The sequence below is a fragment of the Tenrec ecaudatus genome, chromosome 10, assembly GCF_050624435.1.
Source record: "Tenrec ecaudatus isolate mTenEca1 chromosome 10, mTenEca1.hap1, whole genome shotgun sequence".
NCBI lineage: Eukaryota > Metazoa > Chordata > Mammalia > Afrosoricida > Tenrecidae > Tenrec > Tenrec ecaudatus.
In genome coordinates, this window is record NC_134539.1 from 33,025,497 (window position 1) to 33,050,076 (window position 24,580).

At 47.2% G+C, this 24,580-nt stretch overlaps 1 pseudogene; it reads left to right on the forward strand.

Annotated features, from left to right (window-relative positions):
* Positions 1–12,416: 12,416 nt before the first annotated feature.
* On the forward strand, positions 12,417–14,407 carry LOC142458469 (cyclin-L2-like; annotated as a pseudogene).
* Positions 14,408–24,580: the final 10,173 nt, after the last annotated feature.

Sequence of the window (24,580 nt, forward strand, 5' to 3'; positions counted from 1 at the left end):
TCCCGTGGAAGGTCTCAAAGCTGGGTCTTTCTAGAGATCTCCATTTTTTCCCACCTACCTGGGACTCTGCCCACTAATGCTAGCCATCATTTTGGTATAAGGCCCATAACAGCAGGAATTTTGATTATTTTTTGACACTTTAATGCACTTCAAAGAGCTGTGTTTCAGCTATTCACGGGAGCAATCACTTGGCATTTATTCCATTATTCCTTAGTGGTGGCCAGTCCCCACATACTCTGGGGTCAGTGCATCAGATAAGACAACTGGAAAAAAAATTAAAAAAAAAAAAGACGACTGGAAGCCATTAACCCTTCAGAAACCCTTTAATCTATAGTAAACAAAATACCAAACTCTACTGGCATGATGGAGTCAACGCCAATTCATAGTGAGAAGGTGAAGGTCGGGGATGGGGTGGTTAGGTGATCATAGAAGCCAAGTTTGTTCGTACCATTGAATTAATTCTAACTACTAATTATGCTCAACTGTGAGAAATGCCGCCCAGTCCTGGGCCATCCTCACAATTGTTACGTTTGAGCCTTTGTCGCTCGCAGACACTGTGCCAATCCTTCTTGTTCAGGACCTCCCTGTCTTCTCTGCTCCTCCACTTGAGCAACCATGCTGCCCACTCCAGGGACGGGTCTCCTGATAGCAAGTCTGTGTGTGCGATGAAGTCTCCCTCCCTTCTAAGGAGCCGTCTGGCTGTGCTCCTAAGCCAGACCTGTTTGGTCTTTTGGCAGTCCCTGGGACTTTTCAATGTTGCTCACTAACACCATAGTCCAAATGCATCGGAATTTCCTGTCTCCCTTATTCAGTGTCCAACTTCCACATGCATATGAGGCAACTCAAAATGCCATGGCAAAAAAGAAAAAAAAAATGCCATGGCTTGGGTCAGGTGCACCTTATCCCCCCCATCCTTGCTTGTCAGCACTTAAAAGAGGTCTTGTGCAACAGATTTACCTAATACGATGTGCCAATTGATCCCCATTGCTGCTTCCATGAGCGTTGACTGTGGATCCAAGCAAGATGAAATCTGGACAACTTCAAGAACAGCCAGCAGCACTGAAACCGAGGCAGGCAGGTTGGTGGAGGGTAGGGGCTGGGGTGGGCTTAGGGGTGTCGAAGCTTTGGAGTGAGAAAGGCTGGGGCTGAGCCAGAACCCCTCTCCTAGAAGTTGGGGGAGCAGCAGGGAGACGTTGGGTGGCACCAGCTTGCGTGCCTGCAGGAATGCACAGCCACGTGGGCGTTGTGTCGCTTCTTGGAGACGGTGTGTGGTCGCGGGGGCAGAGGCGGGTGCGTCTGTGCGTGTGCGTGTGCGCGCGCTGGCCTCCGCTGTCCCAGAAGCAGCTCGGGGACGCGGTGGGGGGGGCGGGGGAGGAGCGGGGCTGGGGGCCGCGGCGGCTGGCCCGCGCCGCTGCCCGCTCCCGGACGAGGCAAACATCCGCCGGAGGCCCGGCCGGGCGGCGCTCCAGCAGCGGCGGGCAGGTGCGCGCGGGAGGAAGTGAGCGCATTCCGGCCCCCTGCCCGCCGGCCAGCCCCGGTGAGTCACCGCAGACCCCCGCCGCAGGGCCGGATAGGAGGCCCCGGCCGCGGGCCCAGGGAGGCAGGGAGCCGGCGCTTGGGGCCTCGGGGAGGTGGCCGGAGTTTGGTGGGGGGATTTGGGGAGAGAGCCGCCGGAGGAGGGTCTCAGTTGGAAGACCTCTGCGGGCGTCCATGTCAAAATAGCCCGAATACACAGCCCGCTGAATGGAGGCAGGTGGGCAGGTGGGGAAGAGCCCTGGAGAACGTGTGGAGCCGGGGTCGGGTGGGTGGGCGCCGAGACCCGGCCAGGGAAGGGCCGGTGGGCTGCAGGTAAAGCCTCCCTGGAGAACGGGGTCCAATGGAAGGAGAGAATTCCACCGCGGGTGGGAAGACGGCCCAAGCCCTAGAGGGGTCAGTCTAGAGCCCTGGGGCGAGGGGGGGGGTGCTAAGTTTTAGGGTTATTTTGGATACTCAGAAACCTCACTGCCATCCAGTCGATGTCAACTATAGGACCAGAGTAGCATGGCCCCCGTGGGTTTCCAGGACCGCAGCTCTTCATCGCAGTAGAAAGAAAGCCTCATCTTGCTCTCTCGGAGCCGCTAGTGGTTTTGAGCTGCAGATCTTGAGGTTAGCAGACCAACCCGTAACCACCACTGCACTAGAAACGAACGTAGCCAAATCATTGAAGGCTTTGAATTCCAGAGTGAGGGTTTCGGTTTGATCTTAACACTATGGTCGAGCCATGGCTGACCTCTGAGCAGGAACAACAGCAGGTAGCCTGAAAACAGGTGATCAACGTTACTGTTCTGCTCATTTTATACTGAGAAGCCCAGACCCTCAAGCTCACTGCCACGGAATCGATTCCAGTTCACAGTGACCCCATGGGACAGGGCAGAATGGCCCCTCGGGGTTTTCCCAGGCTAACTCTTCAGGGGAGTAGAAAGCCTCATCTTTACCCTGAAGAGACTGGTGGTTTCGAACTATCAACCTTGTGGTTAGTAGTACAACATGTAACCCACGGCATTACCAAGGTTCCTTGCTCATTTTACAGTCATTTAAAATTGCATCACCATATGACAAAATAATAATAATTTATAAATTATCAAGGGTTCGTGAGGGAGGGGGGAGCGGGGAGGGAGGGAGGGGGAAATGAAGAGCTGATACCAAGGGCTCACGTAGAAAGCAAATGTTTTGAGAATGAACGATGATGGCAACAAATATACAAATGTGCTTGACACAATGGATGGCTGGATGGATAAGAGTTGTACGAGCCCCCAATAAAATGATTTTTTAAAAATTACATCTCCAAATGGATCCAGTATGTGATTGTGTTGAGTTTTTAAAAATCAAATAAAAAGAGAAAAGTTGGAACATCTAATTCGACATTTGAGTCAAAGCCCTAAGTGAGGCTGCCAAGGTTAATTAGATGGTGCTGAGCCGTTTCCTTTGTCTTAATTGTGTGACATTTTCTCCTCACCAACTTGACTGGGTTCTGCAGTGGTCTCGTCTGCAGTGGTCTCGTCTGCAGTGGTCACGTCTGCAGTGGTCACGTCTGCAGTGGTCACGTCCCGGCTGCTTGGCAAGCAACAGCGCACTCCTGCTCCTCTCGCCAGCATCTTTCGGCTCGTGTCTTCAGCCTTTATTTTGGGGTCATCTTTTTAACTTGAACCAGCTAAAGCATTTAAAACATCTCAGGACAAGCAGGCATTGAGCCACAGTGTACAAGGGACCCACTCTTACCATCAAGCTTCATTTCTTTAAAAAAAAAATTATTTAAAGATCATTTTATTGGGGGCTCTTACAGCTCTTACAACAATCCATACATCAATTGTATCCAGCATATTTGTACATGTGTTGTCATCTCATTTTCTAGACATGTACTTTCTATTGAGCCCATGGTTGGTTTCTTGCCATGTTCTGTGCACATGTGATATTCTTCTCTGTGTTGACCCTACAGCGGATAAAGAGAGAGAAGCCAAAGCCGGTCCAGTCACATGGTGTTTCCACAATGGGACATTTGATTAGCTTGATTTCTCTTCTACAAGGAGACGGATAAATGGCAAATAGTACTTTTTTAGAAATCACCAGGAACTCCATCATGATCCTTATCATTCTTGTTGGGCAATTGTAAAGCTTAAAGGTCTTTATAATTTATATTAAAGATCGATAAACCCTACAATAGCCCTTGCCCCACCCCCTTCCAAACAACAACAAGAAAATCTGGGTCAGTTAATGAACTAGAGAAAATGATTTCCTCCTGGCCGGCCTGTTGCTTTCTCCCCTGCTGTTTCGGCTCCTGGCCTCTCTTATTCCCACAGGCCCTTTTCTTCATTCCTCCTCTGCTCCGCTGGGCCTCTTTAGAGGAAAACTTCACACCTTCTCCCTCTACTATAAATCCTCTCCCTCCACTTCAGTCTCTGCCAACATCCACCACTACTGCTTCATAGCACACGTTTCAATCCCCACCCTTCCCGGGTCGGTCCCCTCTTTAACACCCTCTGAAATCTTCTCGTTTTTCCTCATTTGTCTTTGTTAAAACTTGAGTTTTTAACAGGTCAGACTATGATTATTTCCTAATCCTAGACTTTGTGATCCTCTCGGGCCCGCCTTTAGCCTTTTTATCCCGGAACTGTTTCTAGATGCCACGATGTCTACCGTTCCTATGTTCTGCTCTTTGAAGCAGCGAAGAAATCTACTTCTTGTTCAACGCGGCAGTTCACAAAACGTTGGAAGAGGATTTGCCTTTTGCTAGTTGCTTGCCTGAAGCTTTCCCCGGTGCTCCAGTGCTGTCCACTAGAACCACCTGGCCATGGAAAACATTCTTTTCCTGCACCCTCTCATCAGTGGCTACTGGTCACGGGCAGTTACTGAGCACTTGAAAGGCGGCTAGTGCCACGGAGGACCTGAAGTCTAAGTTTTACTTAATTTGAACTACATTTAGCTAGCTATACCTCGACAAAGTTGTAGGGCATTAAAAAAATAAAAACACTGAAGAAAACGAAAGGACCGTTGAGACAAGTGGCTATTGTATTGAACAGCATAGCTCTCAAGTCTGGAGGTTAATCTTGTTGAGTGTCTCTCTCTCTCTCTCTCTCTCTCTCTCATTGTTGCCTGGCTCTCTTGGCTGCTTCAGAAGGCCGGTGTTCACCTCAGACATACGAAAAACATGCATCACTGGGCTCTTAAAACTGTTTTTGGTGGCAAGATGACATGCGACAACTGAGAAAAAACCACGGGAACCGCATACCCTAAGTAGGAAGCCCTAGCGGCATTGTGGGTCCTGCATGGAGCTGCTAATCTCAAGGGCAGCAGTTCAAATTCACCAGCCATTTTGCAGGAGAAAAGTGAGGTGGTCTGGACCTTCAGTCTTGGCACCCCAGGGAGCAGTTCTCCCTTCTTGCAGAGTTGATCTGTGTTGGAATACATGTGGTGGCAGTGGGTTTACCCCCAAAGAGCTGATAAGCAATATCAGTTTCTTTTAAAAAAAAAATCATTTTAACCGGGGGCTCATACAGCTCTTCACAATCCACACATCCATCTATTGTGTCAAGCACATTTGTACAAATGTTGCCATCATCATTCTCAAAACATTTGCTTTCTACGTGAGCCCTTGGTATCAGCGCCTCGTTTTTTGCAACAGCGGTTTCTATGAGAGCTTTCCTAGACGCTCTCACATTTCCCACCCCAAAGCAAAACTTGGAAAACTTTCCCTTTTAGCCTCTTCCTCACCGGAGTCCCTGCCCGCATCTTTCTCAAAAACCGTTTCCTTTGTCTTCTCCTTGAACTACAGTCTTCGTCCTCCTCTTTGAACATTGCCATCTGCCCTCTTTTCCTTGAAGAGGAATTCTTCAGACTACTCCTGCTCCTCCATGTGCCTTCCTGCGCCCACCGTGCCACCATGGTTCAGGTCCTTAGGTTAGGGTGAGAGGGTTGTAAATACTCAAATTCCCTCTCCTCACATATCCCTAACCTCTTCCTCAGAGTTCTCTCTCTCTCTCTCTCCCCCCCCGCCCCCCCTGGGGATTCCTTTAAGTTGTTGTAATTTCCAGAGGACCCTCCTTTTCATTCCAGATCTATCTTGACTAAAGCGCGTTTACGATCTTCTTGCGCATTTCTTTTTCTTGTTCATGCTTTTGGTTTTCATTCTCTGCTCATCGAGATATTTTTAGAACCGTTAGCCAGGTTATTTTATTTATAATCAACTTATTATCTCTTCATCGGCCTTCTGGGCACGGGTAGATTGTATCCACTGAGGCTGCAGCATCCGTTTCCTTTGTCACTCGCTGCCTCCTCTCCCCATGAGTCCCTTTCCCTCACCGTGGCTGTCCCTTAGTTGTCTATTATTCATATGTCCATGACCACATCATTCATGGAATACAGCACCTTAACAAAAATCATGTTGGAGGGCCTAACATTTTCCCCCAGGTGAATCTCACATACATTTCTGTCCTGGCCTAAAGCAGGATATGTGGCATTGCCTGCTGGGGAGCCAGAAGGGAGAACAGGAGGGCAGAGGGAATATGCTTTCGTGCACATGTTGACCTTTGACACTGCTGATGTGCTGGGCCTGGGAATGCTTTGCAGTGGGAGCTGGCCTCTACTCACTGGTCTCCAGTAGCACTCTCTCAGTGTGATCACCAGATCTTACCATTTGTCCCCTGGAGGGCAAAATCCCTCCTACCTGCTCACTCCTCTCACCTACCTCCCCCAATTCCTCATTCCCCACTGGGAATGACTGTGCTAGAATATGAAATTGATCTTAACACCACCAGACCTACCCTGCCCAGCAGCTGATTATCCTTGGTTTTCAAAGGTGCGGTTTCTGACTTCCTTCATAGGAAGTAACTTGCCTCTTGAAATGGTCTGCTCCTGAGTTGGTCCTGGCTCCTCCCCTGGTACGAATGGTTCACATGCTTCACTGTGAAAAGGCGGTGGTTGAGTTCACCTGCAGGCGATCTTTCTAAAAAAATCAGCGAGCACAGTGTAGTGGGACACACTTGAAGTCACCATCGACTCTACAGGACCTGGCTGGAGCAGGTAGGGCAGTGATTGTGGACCTTCCTGATGCTGCGACCCTGTCATACCGTTCCTCATGTGGTGGGGACCCCCAACCATAACATTAGTTTCGTTGCTACTTGATCCCTGTCATTTTGCTACCGTTAGGAATCGTCAAGTAAATATTTGATATGCAGGATGCATTTTCATTGTTACAAATGGAACATAATTAAACATAATTAAAGCATAGTGATTAATCACAAAATAATATGTAATTATGTATTGTGAAACTCTTATGTGTTTTCCGATGGTCTTAGACGGCCAGGCCGACCGCTGTGAAAGGGTCGTTGGAATCCCCAAAGGGGACTCCACCCACAGGCTGAGAAGCGCTGCTCTAGACCCACTGCGTCAGAAGCCAAGTAGGAAGAATCTGGAGCTTGTCAGCTTTATCAGGCACAGCTCCCATGCCCACCGCGGGGAACTCTTATGCCCCAGGCTTGACCCTCCTGTGCATAACTGTACTTCCTACAGCTTTTCCTGCCAGTCTTTCTGGTACTCCAGCTTTGCTTCCGCTCTTGAACCCCCGGTGCCAACACAAACGCGGAGGCCTCAGGTTACCAGGACAACCAGAGCACAGGAAGCTGGGAAGGTTCAGGACTCCCACAGGCACCCCACACCAGGCTGTGCTGGCTGGCTTTAACTTAGGGACTCCGTCCTACAGCCTACCTCCCATCCCCGAAACTACCCGGATTGGCTTATCCTCGGACTCTGATTTAGTAGAGCTGGTTGTGGGATCTGGAATGGGTGGGATGGATGAAGCTCTCAGTCTTAACATTGGTATTCCATGTCACCTTGGCGAGAACTGAATTTCGGAATAGTAAGAATTACTTTTTGGTTAGTTAACAACATCCCGTGACACACTGCAGCCAGATGGGCTGCATTTATTTCTGTGATTTGCACCCGCATCATTGGGCCTTGGGTCCTGGATCTTTTGTGGAATCCCAACTAGATGGCATCACAATATGCTTTGCTCCAAACGGCTTAGCAACTACTTGTACTGCTCTGGGGGCAGGTTATGTTTAGTAGGAAAAGAATAGTTATCAAAAAATAATAACTATTCATATTTCGTTGTCAAAGGTAGTCATTCGTCCTAAGGAGGATCAACTGGCTTAATTGAGTCCTTTAAAAGCCACGAATAAGTGGAAATCTACTTGCTCTTCAATGCTTTGAAAATTCTGAATAGATTCACAACGAATGAGCAGGCCACCTTCATGAAACACTCAGGGCCGGGCCAGGCCCGACAGAATGAAAAGTGACAGGGCAGACATGATCGGACTGTCTTTAGTTGCAGGGTTGGCGTGTAAAGGAGGGGTCAGATTTACTTGGGTTAGCTCCAGATGTTGAATGAAGAACTTTATTTTAGCTGACAGTTAGTTATAGGGGGCTACATTTTGTCTTCATAAGGAAGAACTTTTATTTATTTATTTTATTTTTATTATATTTTAATCATTTTATTGAGGGCTCTTACAATTCTTATTACAATCCAGACATCAATTGTATCAGGCATGTTTGTACATATGTTGCCATCATTCTTTTCTAGAGTTACTTTCTATTGAGCCCTTGCTATCAGTTCCTCTTTGCCCCTCCCCCTACCCTCATGACACCTTGATAGATTACAAATTATTATTATTTTCACATCTCACACCGACCACTGTCTCCCTTCCCCCGTGGTTTCCATTGTTCTTCCCCTTGGAGTGGGGTGTATGGTTGTGTGCCGATCATTATGATAGGTTGCCCCTCCTTTCCCCCCCCAAGGAAGAACTTTCTTTGGGGGGGTCCAAAGTTGCATTGAGTAAAATTGTTAGAAAATAAAATTATTTGTGACCAATATAAAGTTAGGCTACTGGTCCATCCATCCATCCATCCATTGTGTCAAGCACATTTGTACATTCATTGCTACATCATTTTCAAAACATTTTCTCTATTTGAGCCTTTGGTATCAGCTCATTTCCCCCCTCCCTCATTTGCCCTTCCTGATTCTCCTTTGATAATTTATTAAAAAAATGTTCATGTCTTATACCAACAGCTGTCTCCTTTCAGCCACTTTTCTTTTGTCTATCCCTCAGGGAGGGGTTTATATGCAGATCACTGTGATACGTTTCCCCTTTCTCCCCCACCTTCTCCTTCCCCTCTTGGTATCACTACTCTCATTACTGGTCCTGAGCAGTTTATCTGTCTGGATGCCCTGTGTTTCCAGCTCTTATCTGTATCCATGTACATGCTCTGGTCTAGTCAGATTTGTAAGGTAGAATTGAGGTCATGATAGTTGGGGTGGGGAGGAAGCATTAAAGAACTAGAGGAAAGTTGTATGTTTCATCAGTGCTATACTGCACCCTGACTGCCTGTCTCTTCCTTGTGACCCTTCTGTGAGGGGATGTCCAGTTGTCTACAGAAGGGCTTTGGGTCTCTGCTCTGCACTCTCCTTCATTCACATTGATAGGATTTTTTTGTTCTGGGTCTTTGATGCCTGATACCTGATCCCATCGACACCTCATGATCATACAGGCCGATGTGCTTCTTCCATGTGGACTTTGTTGCTTCTCAGCTAGATAGCCACTTGTTTGTCTTCAAGTCTTTAAAACTTCAGATGCTATATCTTTAAATAGCCGGGCACCATTAGCTTTCTTCACCACATTTGCTTATGCACCCATTTTGTCTTCAGCTATCATGTCAGGGAAGGTGAGCATCACAGAATCCCTGGTTATTAGAACAAAGTGTTCTTGCATTGACAGAGTATTTGAGTAGAGGCCCAATGTCTGTCTGGTACCTTAATACTTAACCTATAAATATATATACATAGATCTATATGTACATGGCTGTATTTAGACCTGTATAAATGTCCTTTGCCTCCTAGTTCTTGCCTCTATTTCCTTTTACTTTCCTCCTGCCCCACTATCATGTTTGGCCTTCATTCGGGTTTCAGTAAGTCCTCTGAGCTACATTGCCCTTGATCAAGCCCCACCAAGCATCCTATGCCCTCCTCGCCATCGATTTTAGATCACTTGTTCCTGGTTTGTTCCCTTATCCCTGGGTTGGTTGACACTCCCCTTCCTTTCTCCCACCTCCCCTTCTCCCATGCACCCCCCCCCCCCCAACCTGAAGCTGCCAAGGAAGACGGTCAGTCAGGAAGCAGGAGGAGGATGTGGAAGGTGTGGCTGAGTGCCTCCCTGAACAACTGCCTTCTTTGCCAGGGAACCAGAAAAACTGGATGGAAAACTGGCTACCCTGACTAAGCAATGTGATCAAAGGTATCATAGAAGAACTCTGATCAAAAGGGGGAAATACAGAACAGAATTTCAAATTCTCACGGACTCTGGACTTTCTAGGGTCATGGAGGATGGCTGAACTCCTGAAATTGTTGCCGTAAGATCATCTTGACACCTGAAACCAAAAATAGGCCCTGGAGTCTAATTAAAATTGAATCAGAGTGCAGCTTAACTAGTAAAAAAAAAAAAATCTGCCACAAGCCTTCTGTTCTTTTTTTCTTTTTCAATATTTAAGCACTATATGTGAATTTTATAAAATTGTTTCTCATGGGTATATTTGTTACAATTCTGAAAGCACTGTACACGTATATTAGAACCTCACCAAAAAATGAATGGGGATGATGGGAAAGGGAGGGTTGATGAAAGTCTGAATCGACAGTATAGCAATCTTACAAACTTGGCCAAGTGATCGAATTTGACATAAGCTGTGATTTACTTTAAAAAAATCATTTTATTTGGACCTCATACAACTCTTATCACAATCCTTACATACATCAGTGTGGAAAGCACATTTGTACATTCGTTGCCCTCATTAATCTCAAAACATTTGCTCTCCACTTAAGCCCTTGACATCAGCTCCTCATAACCCTTGATAATCTATAAATTATTATTTTGTCATATCTCACTGTCCGATGTCTCCCTTCACCCACTTGTCTGTTGTCCTCCCCCCAGAAAGGAGGTTATATGTAGTTCCCTTTCCACTGCCCCCTCCCTCCCCCCTCGAGGTAACAGCCTGCTGTTCCTTGAAGAACAATGTAGAGAGAATCAAATTGACTAGAGCTACTGAAAAGTAGAGCTAGGACCTTGGAGGGCTTTGAGTTTCTGTTAGTGAGGGAGGACTACTCGGAAGAGGAAGATGGGGATTTTGACAACTCAAGGAGCGAGAGCCACAGATTGTACCTGAGAGGTAATGGTGACCTCGCTACATCAGAGCTGCCTTTCACCGATGTTATTCTAGAATGTTTTCTAGATGACTGAGAAGCTAATGAAAATAATGATGCCAGGTGCCACAACAATGACAGACAGAACTTTGCTGTGTTCTGAGGTTCCGGGGGTTTTTTCAGTGGGGTGTGCTGGATGTCTCTATAATTTTGTTCAGATGACTGCAGAGCCTGGATAAGTTGCTGCTATTGATGCACAACACTGCAATTGGTCTTTTTAATATAAATAAATACATACATATATAGAATTTGAGTTTTTCGAAACTTCAGCTGTGCTGTTAACTTTGGAAAAGTATCCCAGTTGTACCATGTTGAGTTGCCATTGTACAGGAATTAACAGCCATATTGGTCTAGAAATGTTCAATTTAATTTTCTTCCATCTGTACAGGGGTAACACACTGTATTACATATGCAAGGTCAGACCTACATGTGTTTGGTTACAGCAACTAATAAATTATTCTCTAAATAATGAAAAAGATTGTACATGTAGAAATTATTGAAGTGGCAAGCTGCTGCATACATTCGCAACAACAAAAATCAAATGAAAAAGAACAGATCATAGAGCAGAAATGTTATGCTTTTGTTCCATGTACCTGTGTGTCATTACCATAATTCAGTACCTACTAAGCATTAATTGTTCATTAGTCAACTATGTGATGGCCGCCTGCTATGTGTCAGGCACTGGAGATTAATAATGAACATAAACAATACCCTTGCTCTCATAGAGTTTATATTTTAATGGGAGAGGTTGTAGATTTTCCCCCCATAAATAAATTGCTTTTGAATACATACAAAGCTCCTACAAAGTAAGAAAATGGTCGACAACCTGGGAGAAAAATGCGCCGAGTATCACATGACAGACCGCAGTATGGGTAGGTAAGTGGCCCAGAGACAGGTGGGCACATTTTAGGGCTGGGACTAGGATGAGTGAGCAGCATCCGGGTGGTAAGTAATCTGAGGAGCGTCTCTACGTTTTGTACTTGCGGCTGGCAGGGACGCTTTAGCGAGTCGTCACGACTTACATGGCAAAGTCAAGAAAATGGGATCACCTCTGTGACTGCTCTTTCTCAGTTGGAGAAAGTATTCCAGATTGCTGATAATCTCCTTAATACTCTGCTATCCGATGGAACAGGCAGCTGATCATGGGGAATAGGGATCAGGATCCCTGACCTACGGACAGAAGGGAGTCGTGGCTTGCATACAGCCAGCGACAGAGCAGTGAGTGACATGGCGCAGAATGGAAAATGATAGCAAATCATCATCTGTAGCTCCTCTGCTTTCTTCTTTGGTGTAAGCAAAACTGGTTTGGGCTCTCCAATCCCACTTTGATCCTATCTTTTCTCCGAAAGAGTTCAGTAGACTGTCTTCAGAGAACGTAGGATCCTTGCCAGAGGTCTTCTGGAGCTAACCATTTATAACTTCCTGAAACCACTCAGACTCCATAGTCATGACTCCACCCTCTTTCAAGTCACTCCAAGTGAAGGTAGTAAGTACCACTGACTATTAACATTCATAAAGTAATACTAATATTCCCCCAATGAAAAGATTTTTTAAATTTAAATTAAATTAAAAAAACGACTTGAAGTCTTAGGAAGCCAAAGGGGGCAGGTCCACTCTGTCCCATAGGGCACCTAGGATGGCAGTGAGTTTGGTTTGAGACAAACATGGATTGCAACCAATGTCACAATGAAAAATGGGTATACATTGTTAAATGGAAAACTTTTTTTTCCTGTAAACTTTCCCCCAAACTACAAATAAATAAATAGCAGACACACACAAAGTCATACTAATATTTAAAACCAGATAGTAAAAACCAAGCCAATTGAGCTGATTTCCACTCACAGTGACTATAGGACAGAGTGGTTCTACCTGATGGGTTCTGGAAGGCGGTTGCTACATCTTTCTTCCATGGAGCATGTTGTGGGTTTAAACTTGCAAACTTCCAGTTAGCAGCTGAGCAAATAACCACAGCACCAGTAGGAAGAATAAAAACAAAAACAGCAGCAACCAGCCAAGTTCCTGCCACACAGCCCGTTCTGACTCATAGAAGCCCCTCTACACGATCTGAGGATTTCTTCTTTATTTTTTACTGGAGCAGCCTGTCTCAGCTTTCTCCCCTGGAGTGGTTGTTGGGTTTGAACTGCTGACCATGCAGTTAGCAGCCTACTGTTAAACCTACAGTGCCACTGGACCTCAGTGTCCATTCAGAGTACAGCGTGATCTTTATGGTTTGAGTTTACCCTCATGGAAGAAAAGACTGAGCTAAGGCTTTGAAAGATGAAAAGGAGGCTGCATTAGCAGCCCCAGAGCCCGGGGTGCGGGGAGTGCTGCCTCCGGGCCCCAGGGGGTACTGATTGGGGATAGATTGCATTCTTCACGCTGTCCATGTCGAGTGGCCTCAACACCGATCTGGAGAGCGATCTCCGCATGGTGAGCTGCGAGCTCATCCTGGCGGCCGGCATCCTGCTCCTCTTGCCTCAGGTGGCCATGGCTACCGGGCAGATGCTATTCCAGCGATGCTTTTATACCAAGTCATTCATGAAGCATTCCATGGAGCACGTGTCCATGGCCTGTGTGCACCTGGCCTCCAAAACCGAAGAGGCTCCCAAGCGGATCCGGGCGATGTCATCAATGTGCTTCATCCCCTCCAACACCTGCGAGAGAAGCAGAAACCTGTGGCTCTGCTGTTAGATGCAGATCATGTTAACCTGAAAAACCAGGTCATCAAGGCGGAAAGGCGCGTTCTCAAAGAGCTGGGTTCTGTGTCCACGTGAAGCACCCTCATGAGGTAATTGTTGTGTACCTCCAGGTGGTAAGCATGAGCGTAGCCAGCACCTGGTCCAGGTGTCGTGGGTAGCCTCGGAGGGAACTACATGACCGACAGTCCGGCACAGACGTGTTTGTTAGGCTCCAGCCCGAGAGCATCGCCTGCGCCTGCGCCTGCATTCACCTGGCTGCCCACACACTCAGATCCCTCTGCCTCACCGTCCCCACTGGGTTCTTTGGTTTGGAGCAACTGCAGAGGAAATCCAAGAGATCTGCTTAAAAAGCCTGCAGCTGGATGCTCGGGAAAAGTGGATCTGACGCACCTCGAAAGAGGTGGCAAAGAGGAAGCATGCCATCAAGGAGGCGAAGGCACAGGCCAAGGGCCTGCTCGCGGGCATGTCAGGGTTCTTGCCAGCCCCTAAGCTAGGAGAACCCCTCAAAGAAGGCCAAGGGAACAAGCTCTCTCCACTGTCTCTGAATAGTGCCAAGCAGAAAGCAGAGACCTCAAAGGCCAAGCCCTACAGCCTGGTGCTGAAGGGGAGAGAGCCGGAGTCGGAGCCAGAGAGCAGAGCCCCTTGAGGCCCCGGTCAGGGTCCGCTTCTGGAAGAGGAGAAAAAGCGACAGCAGGTCAACGTCCAGTGGGTCCAAGTCCCAGATCTGTCCCAGACAGGTGCGTCCTGGTGCCCCGGAAGGAAGCACCAAGGTGAGGCGCTACACCAAGTCCCGGGCGTGCAAGGAGCCGCCTAGAAGCCCCCCAGTCCCGGAGCCGCAGCTCCTCTTGCTCAAGGAGCCTCTCGCGGAAACGCCCCACAATCCTGGGAAATACAAGAGGAAAAGTCACTAGGAGACAAGAGGCGGTAAGTTCTCGGTCATATGATCGAACAGGACCACCCTGGGTACAGCAGGCACTGCAGGTGAGCCTGCTGGCCAGCCGCCTCCCAGGACATGGAGTCCTGTCCCCAACCCTCCTGCCAAGCACTGTGACTGATGGTCCCTTCTGCGTGGCTCCCTTTGCGGACCGCCATTGACTCTGAATTTGGAAAGTGGATTTGCGAGGCCTTTGAAGTGCCCCTCAGGTGGCCAGCCCACGCACCTACCCACAACCCCTGTACCTGGACCCGAGGCACCCCCACGTCTGAGCACGGGACACCCCCAAGCCTGCTGGGTGCCGGAAGGTCAGATGGGACAGACATGAGCATGGTGACGGTGGTGGAGTTCAGTGCTAACGACAAGCTGTCTCTCCCCCAGACTGACGCTCAATTACGTTCAACCAAGAAAAATTATTTTTAGAATCTTTGCCTATATTAAGTTGTACTTATTTATGTACATATTTTGCGGTGTTTAACAGAACAAAATGAGTAAAGGCCTTAATAGCCCCTCTCCTCTGCCCAGGTAGTAAATAAACACATGTTGATAGAAGTGAAAAAAACAAAACTAAAAAAGAAAGATTAAAAGGACTGAGGTGGATACAAACGAAAGCGGGTAGATTAATTTGGTTGTCCAACGGGTTTTCAGAAGAGAGATCAAAGTCCAGCAATACGCCATTGGTGTCACCCGCCGAGAGCAGCCGTCATGAAGCCACCAGTCTGCTCTTTCTTGCCGTGTCTGGACACAGCCTGGTGACACTGGAATTCGGTAGTAAGGAAAGAAATGTGCCAACCAAATGGACAGAGATTTTGAAAGAGGCCTCAGTGAGATTTGATGGAAATGTCTGACCTTGGAGGTCAAGGTGTGGGGCGTTTCCCATGCTCACCTGGGAAGCCTATGAGGGGCTTCTGTTCTCGTTTCCTCGGGCTGCCAGCCGTACCACAAAACCCTGTTGTCTCACGGTGCCAATTGGAAGCCGAAATCAAATACTGGCCATGCTGATTCCTTCTGAGGGCGCCGAGAGAGGAAGAGTCCCACTCATCTCTCTCAGCTTTGGTGGCTCTCCTCAATCCTCGGCTTGTACACGCATGTTGGCATGGCACCTTCCTGCTGTCTAACCCTTTGTGCCTGTTCTATTTGATAAGACACCCATGGGAGGAGACTAGGACCCGCCTTATTGTATCTTAAAAGACCCTATTTTCAAGTAAGATCCTGGTCTATCCTTGGGCCTCTACTCAAGCACTCCCTCAATGCATGAATACTTTCTTTTATTAAATTGGCACTCTACGATGCTCACCCTCCTGACACAACTACTGAAGCCAAAGCGGGTGAACAAGTAAATGTGGTGAAGAAAGCTGATGGTGCCCGGCTATCAAAAGAGATAGCGTCTGGGATCTTAAAGGCTTGAAGGTGAACAAGCGGCCATCTAGCTCAGAAGCAACAAAGCCCACATGGAAGAAGCACACCAGCCTGTGCAATCATGAGGTGCCAAAGGGACCAGGTATAAGGCATCATGCAAAAAATATATATATATATATATATATATGCCATAGTGAATGAAGGGGGAAGTGCAGAGTGGAGACCCAAAGCCCATTTGTTGTCCACTGGAGATCCCCTTACAGAGGGGTTTAGGAGAGGAGATGAGTCAGTCAGGGTGCGATGTAGTACCGGATGAAGAGCACAGCTTTCCCCCACATCCTGGATGCTTCCTCCCCCCAGCGACCATGATCCGAATTCTACCTTGCAGGACTGGATGGGGCAGAGGTTGTACACTGGTGCATATGGGAGCTGGAGGCACAGGGAATCCAGGGTGGATGATACCTTCAAGACCAGGGGTGTGAGGGGCGATACTGGGAGAGTAGAGGGTGAGTGGGTTGGAAAGGGGGAACTGATTACAAGGATCCACATGTGACCTCCTCCCTGGGAGATGGACAGCAGAGAAGTGGGGGAAGGGAGACTCCGGATAGGGCAAGATATGACAAAATAACAATCTATAAATTATCAAGGGCTCATGAGGGAGGGGGGAGCGGGGAGGGAGGGAAAAAAAAGGACCTGATGCAAAGGGCTTAAGTGGAGATCAAATGCTTTGAAAATGATTAGAGCAAAGAATGTACGGATGTGCTTTATACAATTGATGTATGTATATGTATGGATTGTGATAAGAGTTGTATGAGTCCTAATAAAATGTAAAAAAAAAGATCCTGGTCTAAGATATTAGTCTTCTGCATATATTTTGGGGAGTCACAATCAAATCCATAACAACTATGCTCAATATGCAAATATAAGCATCGGACCCCATGATACGCATCTTTACCCCTGTCTTCAACATTCTGATTCTGATGCCTATTTGAGTCCCTTGGCGCTTGATCTTTGGCTTCGTCCCGCTAGATCTCCCTTTCTTAAGGAGTAACTCCCATGTATAAATACTTGTAATAACACCGTTGCTTGTCTTGTCTGATCAGCCCCAGAACTTGCCTCCTTGTCACTGTCCTCATAGGCAATCACCATTGTGCATGGCCCAATGCACTATATGTATAATACTGCGGAGGTGTCAGTATTCTCTCCCGTTTTGCTTGTCTGAAGAATATTTACTAGCTAGATATTCAGGCTGAGTCTACCCATCTGGGGAGAAAATTGGGCTTTCTAATCCCATAAAGAGTTCCGTTTCAGAAGCTCACAGGGTCAGCTCTTCCCTGCCCCAGAGGGTTGCTATGAGTCGGCTCAGTTCTACAGCAGTGCGTTTGGGTTTGGGTTCTGCCCTTTAGTGAAGTTTGGCTTTTGTGTATCATTTATTCTAGGTTAATATCTGGGCTTAGTCTTGCTAATGATTTTTAAAGTGTTTGTTGCTCTCTCTCACAGTGTCATATGTTGAAAGTTTTTGTTTTTTAATTATTATTTTTTCTATTGTGTGTTTTCTTCTCAGAGATGATTAGCCCAACAGTTGGAAAAGATTACTGTCACTTTCTGTCCCTAAAGTTTCTTACCTCTGTGTTGTATTGGGTCTTAGAGCATACCTCTTAATAAGGGCTCACCTTATTAAAGGATCTATGATTAAAATGTCCCGGGTCTCAATTTTAAAAGGTGTATAAAGCAGATTAGTTTTCCATTCAGGTGTGCGTGGCATTGGCTGCCATTCCCTCAGGGTACCAGTACCCTTCCTCCTTCATTCCCGAGTCCCCTATTTCCATTCTTACTGCATAGGAGAAGCCCCAGGACAAATTGGATGGAAAGGAGAGGGGGACAGCTAAGTGATCTGTCTTTAGCTGAGTTCACAAGAGTACATCCACTGACTAGGACAAGCCATAAGAAAAAAACCCAAAAAACCCCAAAGATGTGTCTAAAAAACAACAAAACCTCCCGCCCCATTGACTCTGTTCACAGAAAAGAGTTTTATAAATTGAGCACCTTTTCCACCTTCCGTCTGGCTAAAAATAACGTTGCCTTGGTTTCTTGCTTTCCCCAGACGAGGCCTGACACCATCAACCCGAGGGTCTCACACGTAACCTCTGCTGATGTTTGCCCCTGTGTAGCTACGTTTTCCTGTTCATTGGCTTCCGTTTGGAGTGGGAGCAACGCGCAGCCGTGGTTGCCAACCGTGACCAGGCTTGTCCCTGGGGAGTTGTACTGTAAAATTCTCATTCCAGTTGTGCAACATCAACCCACCTGACATAAGTCACAATGACAGCACACACCCACACCAGTACAACTTGGCTAATTTCCCCCATCCCCATCCCAACAGAAATGGATCACCATTGAGGAATGACAGGTAACGTTGTGCATGAGGATGAGCTCACCAAGGATATGAGTATGGAAAGGAGAATGCAGAAAAGGCTCGTGTCCGGGGTTCAGTGGAAGGGGACTAGTGCATGGGCTGTGGTAGAAGCCACGTCAGAAGTTCAAGACAAGTAGGTGCAGGTCCCCAGTGTCCAATGTGATTGACCTAGAACTGGAGGGGCTAGTTCTCATCTGAAAAGTAGGTTCTTCCTCACCTAGATAATTATTCATACATTTATTTCTTGAGCTGCGTACTGACTAGGATGAGGATATAAAAACAGTATACAGTTGTAGTTAAAGTAATATGCCTAGCTAATCAAATTCACCAGTGTTTTTTACATGAAAAAAATATACTTTAACTAATATGTTTGGTTAAATGGAAACCAGAGACTTATTTCAGTGGCATTAAAAATCTTTGGGTGGGGGGGAGGTGCAGGGCGGGGGGGGGGCTTTCTTTTAACCCTATGCGCCATTAAAAAACAAACTTTTTTTTCCTTATTAGAAAAGTAATTATCATTAAGACCGTTATATGGAGAAAAGTCTAGTTTATACTGTCTCCAAGAGATAGCCCACTCCCCCTATTTTGAATTACACTGTTCATGCCATGCTAGATTTCTACTATGTGTGTGTTATTAATTTAATGAACGCAGGCTCATTCTATTGCTTAACCTTCTGTTTTTGCTTCATGCTATATGAAGTGCACAATCTTTGATAGCATACATTTCTCAAACTAGGGTTGATGGGTTCCTGAGATTTTAATGTGTGGTCGCAATGTTTAATTATTTGGTGTCCTAGCATTAGAGACTTAGATTGTTCCCAATTTTGCATTATTATAACAATACTGTGATGAGTACTCTTTAAAAAAATCATTTTATTGGGGCTCTTACAGCTCTTGTAACATTCCATACATCAGTTGTATCAAGCGTATTTGTACATAGGTTGCCATCATCATTTCTAAAACATTTTCTACTTGAGCCCTTGGTATAAGCTCCTCTTTTTTCACCTACCTCCCCCACTCTCTTATCTTCGTGAATCCTTGATTAATTATGTATTGTTATTATTATTTCATATCTTATACTGTCCATTGTCTCCCTTCACCCACATTTCTGTTATTCGTCCCCTTGGGGGGGGGCTATATATCCACCCTTGTGATGGGTTTACCCTTTCTCCCCCTTCCCCCTCCCTGACCTATCCTCGTGATGCCACTCCTCCCACATGTTCCTGAGAGGTTTAGCTGGCCTCAATTCCATGTGTGTGACTAGTATTCTTGAGGCCACATCTGTGATTGTTCTGGAAGTGGAATTGCTGAGCTGAGGGTGAAAGTAGGTGGATGTTTTAGCACACATTGCTCTGTTGTTCTTCAGAGTTGTTCTGCGTTACCTTCCCACCAGAGTGTACGAGTGAACCACTTCATCACGTCAGAGTGCTTGTCCTAAAATCTCCATGGGGTGGGGAGGAGACAGAGCCAGTCGGTCCAGTGTAGCACTGATGAAACACACAAATCCGGCTGGACCAGAGGATGCACACTGGTACAGATAGGAACTGGAAACACAGGGAATCCAGGACAGATGATCCCTTCAGGACCAATAATGAGAGCAGCAATACCAGGAGGGTGGAGGGTTAGGTGGGGGAGAAAGGGGGAACTGATTACAAGGATCTACGTATAACCTCCTCCCTGGGGGGCAGGGGATGGACAACAGAAAAGTGGGTGAAGGGAAACGTCGGACAGTGCAAGACATAATAATAATTTATAAATTATCAAGGTTTCATGAGGGAGGGGTGGTAGGGAGGGAGGGAAAAAATGAGCTGATACCAAAGGGCTCAAGTAGAAAGCAAATGTTTTGAGAATGAGGATGGCAACAAATATACAAATGTGCTTGACACGATGATGTATGTATGGGTTGTGATGAGTTATACGAGCCCCCAATAAAATGATTTTTTTAAAATCTCCATAGGGGAAAAAAGTCTTTCATTATTATTTCACTTTTAATAGTCACTGAAAATGTTCCCATGTATATACAATATTTATACTTTGAAGATAATTTTACCATTTAAAACCAGAAATATTGATTCAAAATGAAGCGAGTATTGGGGTTTGGGTCCCCAAGACTCTAATGGGTCCTCAGGAGCGACTTTGCAATTGTAGAAAATAATACAGACAGACAGTGTGGCATGGGGTCTCCTTGTCCCATGTCAGGACCAAGAGAGCGAATGTATTTTCAGTGGGTATGTGCACTGGGGCTGACAGTTCTTCCAAAAGGCACGCTCGCCAGACAGTGAACACGTAGCAATCAGGGGACTGGCATAAGCGGGTAACATAGTGAACAGGCAATGAAAATGACTCAGAGTCTTGACCTAGTGCCAGTTGACCTTGAACTCCCTGATCCCTCCATAGGGGAGCAATAGATGGTCTGTGTCAGAAGAGGACTTCCGAAGAGAGTTTGGGAGATTGTATGGTGGGCTGGGCTAGAGACCCTGATTGCTCTTATCCACCCCTTCAGGCATAGTGCCCAGCCAGGCGCAGGAAAGAGACATACTTTATGACCACTCCTTTCGAACTGACCCTTAATGGAGGGCTATTACCCGGGAGCACATTTTCAGCCTGCAGAGTGTGTGTTTGAAAACATTTCCATCAATGGAGAGCTTTCTCAAAATAGGGCTACTTTTCCATAGTTGTGGGTGCAAGCATAGAAATAAAGCCCAATACACTCATCCAAGCCCTCAGTTTACCACAAGTGAGCAAGCTGGGCAGTGCTGTTTTGACTGACTGTCGACATGACTCTGTTACTTACTCACTCCATAACCATGGGCAATGGTCTCATTACCAAATGAGGGCACCACCTCCCAGGTTGTCAGGCAGGATGTAACCGGCATGTCATACTGCACACAAGGTAAACATTACCAGTAATTCTTAGTGAGTCTTATTTTCTTATGTGACACTCAACCTGATTTATAGCACCCCCACCTCCAGCCAATAAAACCCCCCAAAACCAATCCTACTGCCATCCAATTGATTCTGCCACATAGTTTTACGTTTAAACTGCCCTGACAGAGCAGCTGATGGGTTTAAACTGCTGGCTTTGCAGTAACCATCCAATGCTGACCGGACATTGCCGCCAGGGTGCTTTGAGCCTGATGGAGGGCAGCACTGAAAGTGGGGTTGCAGATACAGATGGGCAATGACACAACATTGGCAAGGATGTAGAGCCATTCTTATATGATGGGGTACCCCCCAAACCGGAAAAAGCTCAACTGGGCTCAGCTTTCATAGAACAAAGTCCCTGTTCCCCTAGGGGAGCTTCCGGGAACTCCTTCTGAGTTAGTGTACCCAGTGGCGTCACACGGGAAGGTTCTCTGTAGTCACAGTAAATTTTTTTTCGTAAAAGAAGTTTCGCTGGAACTTTGTTTTTTGTGATGGCCCCCGATTTAAGACAACAGCAGAACAGCGTGCAGCTGTGAAATTTTGTTTCCTGCTCAGGATAAAAGCCGCAGAAACTGTTGCGATGTTGAACACAGCTTACAAGGACAGCACTGTGGGAAAAACTCAAGTGTATGAGTGGTTTTCTTGTTTCTAAAAACGTGACATGTCGATTGATGACAAACCTCATTCTGGATGTCTGTCAACTTCCTGAATGGACGATAATGTCGACTTTTAGTGCATTTGGAGTTTGTTCCACCACGTCAGACTGAATCAAGCGTCCTTTTTAGAGGTTCTGAAAAGATAGCATAATAGTGCGTGAAAAGAAGAGGCCTGGTTTGTGGCAGATGGGGGACTGGTTCTGCCACCACAACAATGTAGAAAAGCTCACTCTCCCTTCAAAAGCCCGCTGGTCCCTCTGCGCCCCCGTGAAGTTGAAAATCCCCTTTTCACCACTCTGGCTTTGTATAGGGCTCCCCCCACCCCAGTGCCTGCCACCACCCTAAGAGGCACATGGCCAGCCCTGTGGACCCAGCAAGCTTCACGGGCCCATCACTGGGAAGCCCAGGAGGCCGGCCGAGTGGGTGCGAGGGCACCCAATACATTTGGGGCGGAGATTTTCATATGTTTGAATGTGACAGTAGTTCCTTACGCTTGGGTTTTCAGTTGAGCTGTGACTGTGCTTGGGCCAGGCTTCTGAAGGCTTTACTTCCTATTTCCGAGGGACTCAGCCCCGTCCCTACTGTCCTTATATTCTCCGGAGGACAGCGAACCAGGAGTCCATAAAGCCTCTTCCTCCCTTGTTTCCCCCCAGAACACTTTCCTCTCCTGTGGCCTTTGGGAGGGTGGGCCTCTCCTCTCCTCTCCTCTGTAAACTCAGGCCTCACGCCCAGAGCAGTGCACCTCCCATTAAGTGATTTGGGATCGGAGGCGTTGCCCTCCGGAGCAGTCATTTCCTCTTGAACTGACTTGGCGGGTGGGGAGGGGAGGGGTCTACCCAAAGGAGCCCTGGGGGCAGTGGTTCTGTGTTGAGCTGCTAACTGCAAGGTCAGCAGTTGGAGACCTCCGGCTGCTTCCTGGGAGAAAGGCCTTTCTACTCCTGCAAACAGCGATAGTCTCAGACACCCACCGAGGCAGTTCTGCCCTGTCCTGTAGGATCACTGAGTTGGCATTGATTCCATGGTGGTGAGTTTAGCTTGGGGTTTGGGGTCTAACCGGAAGATGGCTGTCACTCTGGGATTGGAACGAGAGGGGATTTATTATGGGGAGTCGGCTATACAAGAGAAGGAAGAGCTACAAGGCATTCAAGGAAAGTCAAGGTGGTCCAGAGACTAGCATCAGCAGGCATCTTCTGTCACTCCTGCTGAAGGAACAAGGACGGCCAGCAAGGCTGTCAGAGCCCAGCAGGCTCCAGGATAACGCAGAAGCTGGAACTTTGGAGAGCCTATCGTAGGGAAGAGCAAGAGGACAGCTCTCTGGATGAGAGCTCAAGGTGAAGAAGACCTAAATCCTCACACCTGGACCAATAGGGAGCATCGTGTTAAATGGAGAAGAGATTGAAGTTGTCAGGGATTTTTGTCTTGCTTGGATCCACAGTCAATGCTCACGGAAGCAGTTGTCAGGAGATGAAACACCTCTGCAGACCTGCTTCCCAAGACCTCTTTGAAGTGTGTAAAATAGGGAGGTTACTTTGAGGACTGAGGTGAGCCTGACCCAAGCCCTGGTATTTTCAAGCCCATCATATGCAGGTGAACGTTGGACACTGGATAAGGAAGGGTCGGAGAAGGATCGGGGTGTTTGAAGTGCGGCGCTGGAGAAGGCTGTCGAATGCGCCACAGACTGCCAGAAGAACAAGCAGGCCTATCTTGGGAGTGCAACTGGGATGCTCCTCGGCGGCAAGGGTGGGAGACTTCCTCTCACGTACGTACTTTGGACATGTTATTAGGAGAACCAGTCCTTTCAAAAGGACACCACGCTTGCTAAAGTTGAGGGGCAGCGAATAAGAGGGAGGCCCTCAAGGCGATGGACGGACACAGTGGGTGCAACAGTACAGTGGCCTCAAACTTAAGAACGATTGTGAGGAAGGTGCAGGACCACGCTGTGTTTCCTTGTTGTTTTTTAATATAGGGGTTGCTATGGGTCGGAACTGACTCAGCGGCACCAATAGAAGATGACATGGCGAGGGAGCTGGAGTCAAAGAGGAATACTCAGTTTCTTTCAAACTCCTGACCAAGGCAGAGGGCGGGGGGGCGGGGATTATTAGTCTGGCTTCTTTCTGCCACCCAGTCTTCAGCAGAAAGCCAGTTGACACAGGCGCTGGGGACTCAGCTTTCCATCGCCAGTCCCTCAGAGCAGGAGCCATGAGAGAGAGAGAAGGTCCACGAGGAACAGGCCAAGGTCTGACCTGGGTGTGGAGAGTCAGCCGTAGCTGACCAGCCATCGGGTGTGGGAAGGGTAAATACATCCAGTCACTACTTTATGCAATTGCAAAATCACGCACTCGCTCTGGTCCCATCTTAAGGGTGGCTGAGGCAGGGGGTTATATTCACGCAGCTTTGTGTCCCCTGGAGGCGCTTCAGGAAATATTGGCTGCACTGAACCAAATCGAACAGTTTCTCTAGGACCTGCTTGTTGGAGTTTTCTTCCTTTCCTTTTAAAAATAATTTTATTGGGGGCTCTTACCGCCCCAATATCAATCCATACATCAATTAGATCAAGCACATTTGTGCATATGTTGCCACCGTCATTTTCAAAGCATTTCCTTTCTATTTGAGGCTTTGGTATCAGCTCCTCTTCCCCCCCCCCCCCGCCTCCTCCTACCCTTGTGAACTCTTGATAAATTATAAATAATTGTTATTTTCAAAGAAAAGATATCAGACTTTTCAAAGAAAAACATGGACAACCTTTTTCACCCTGTTATAAAAACAAGCAAATCACTTCTTTCTTTTTGAAACATCTCCCCCTTCTAGGCTATG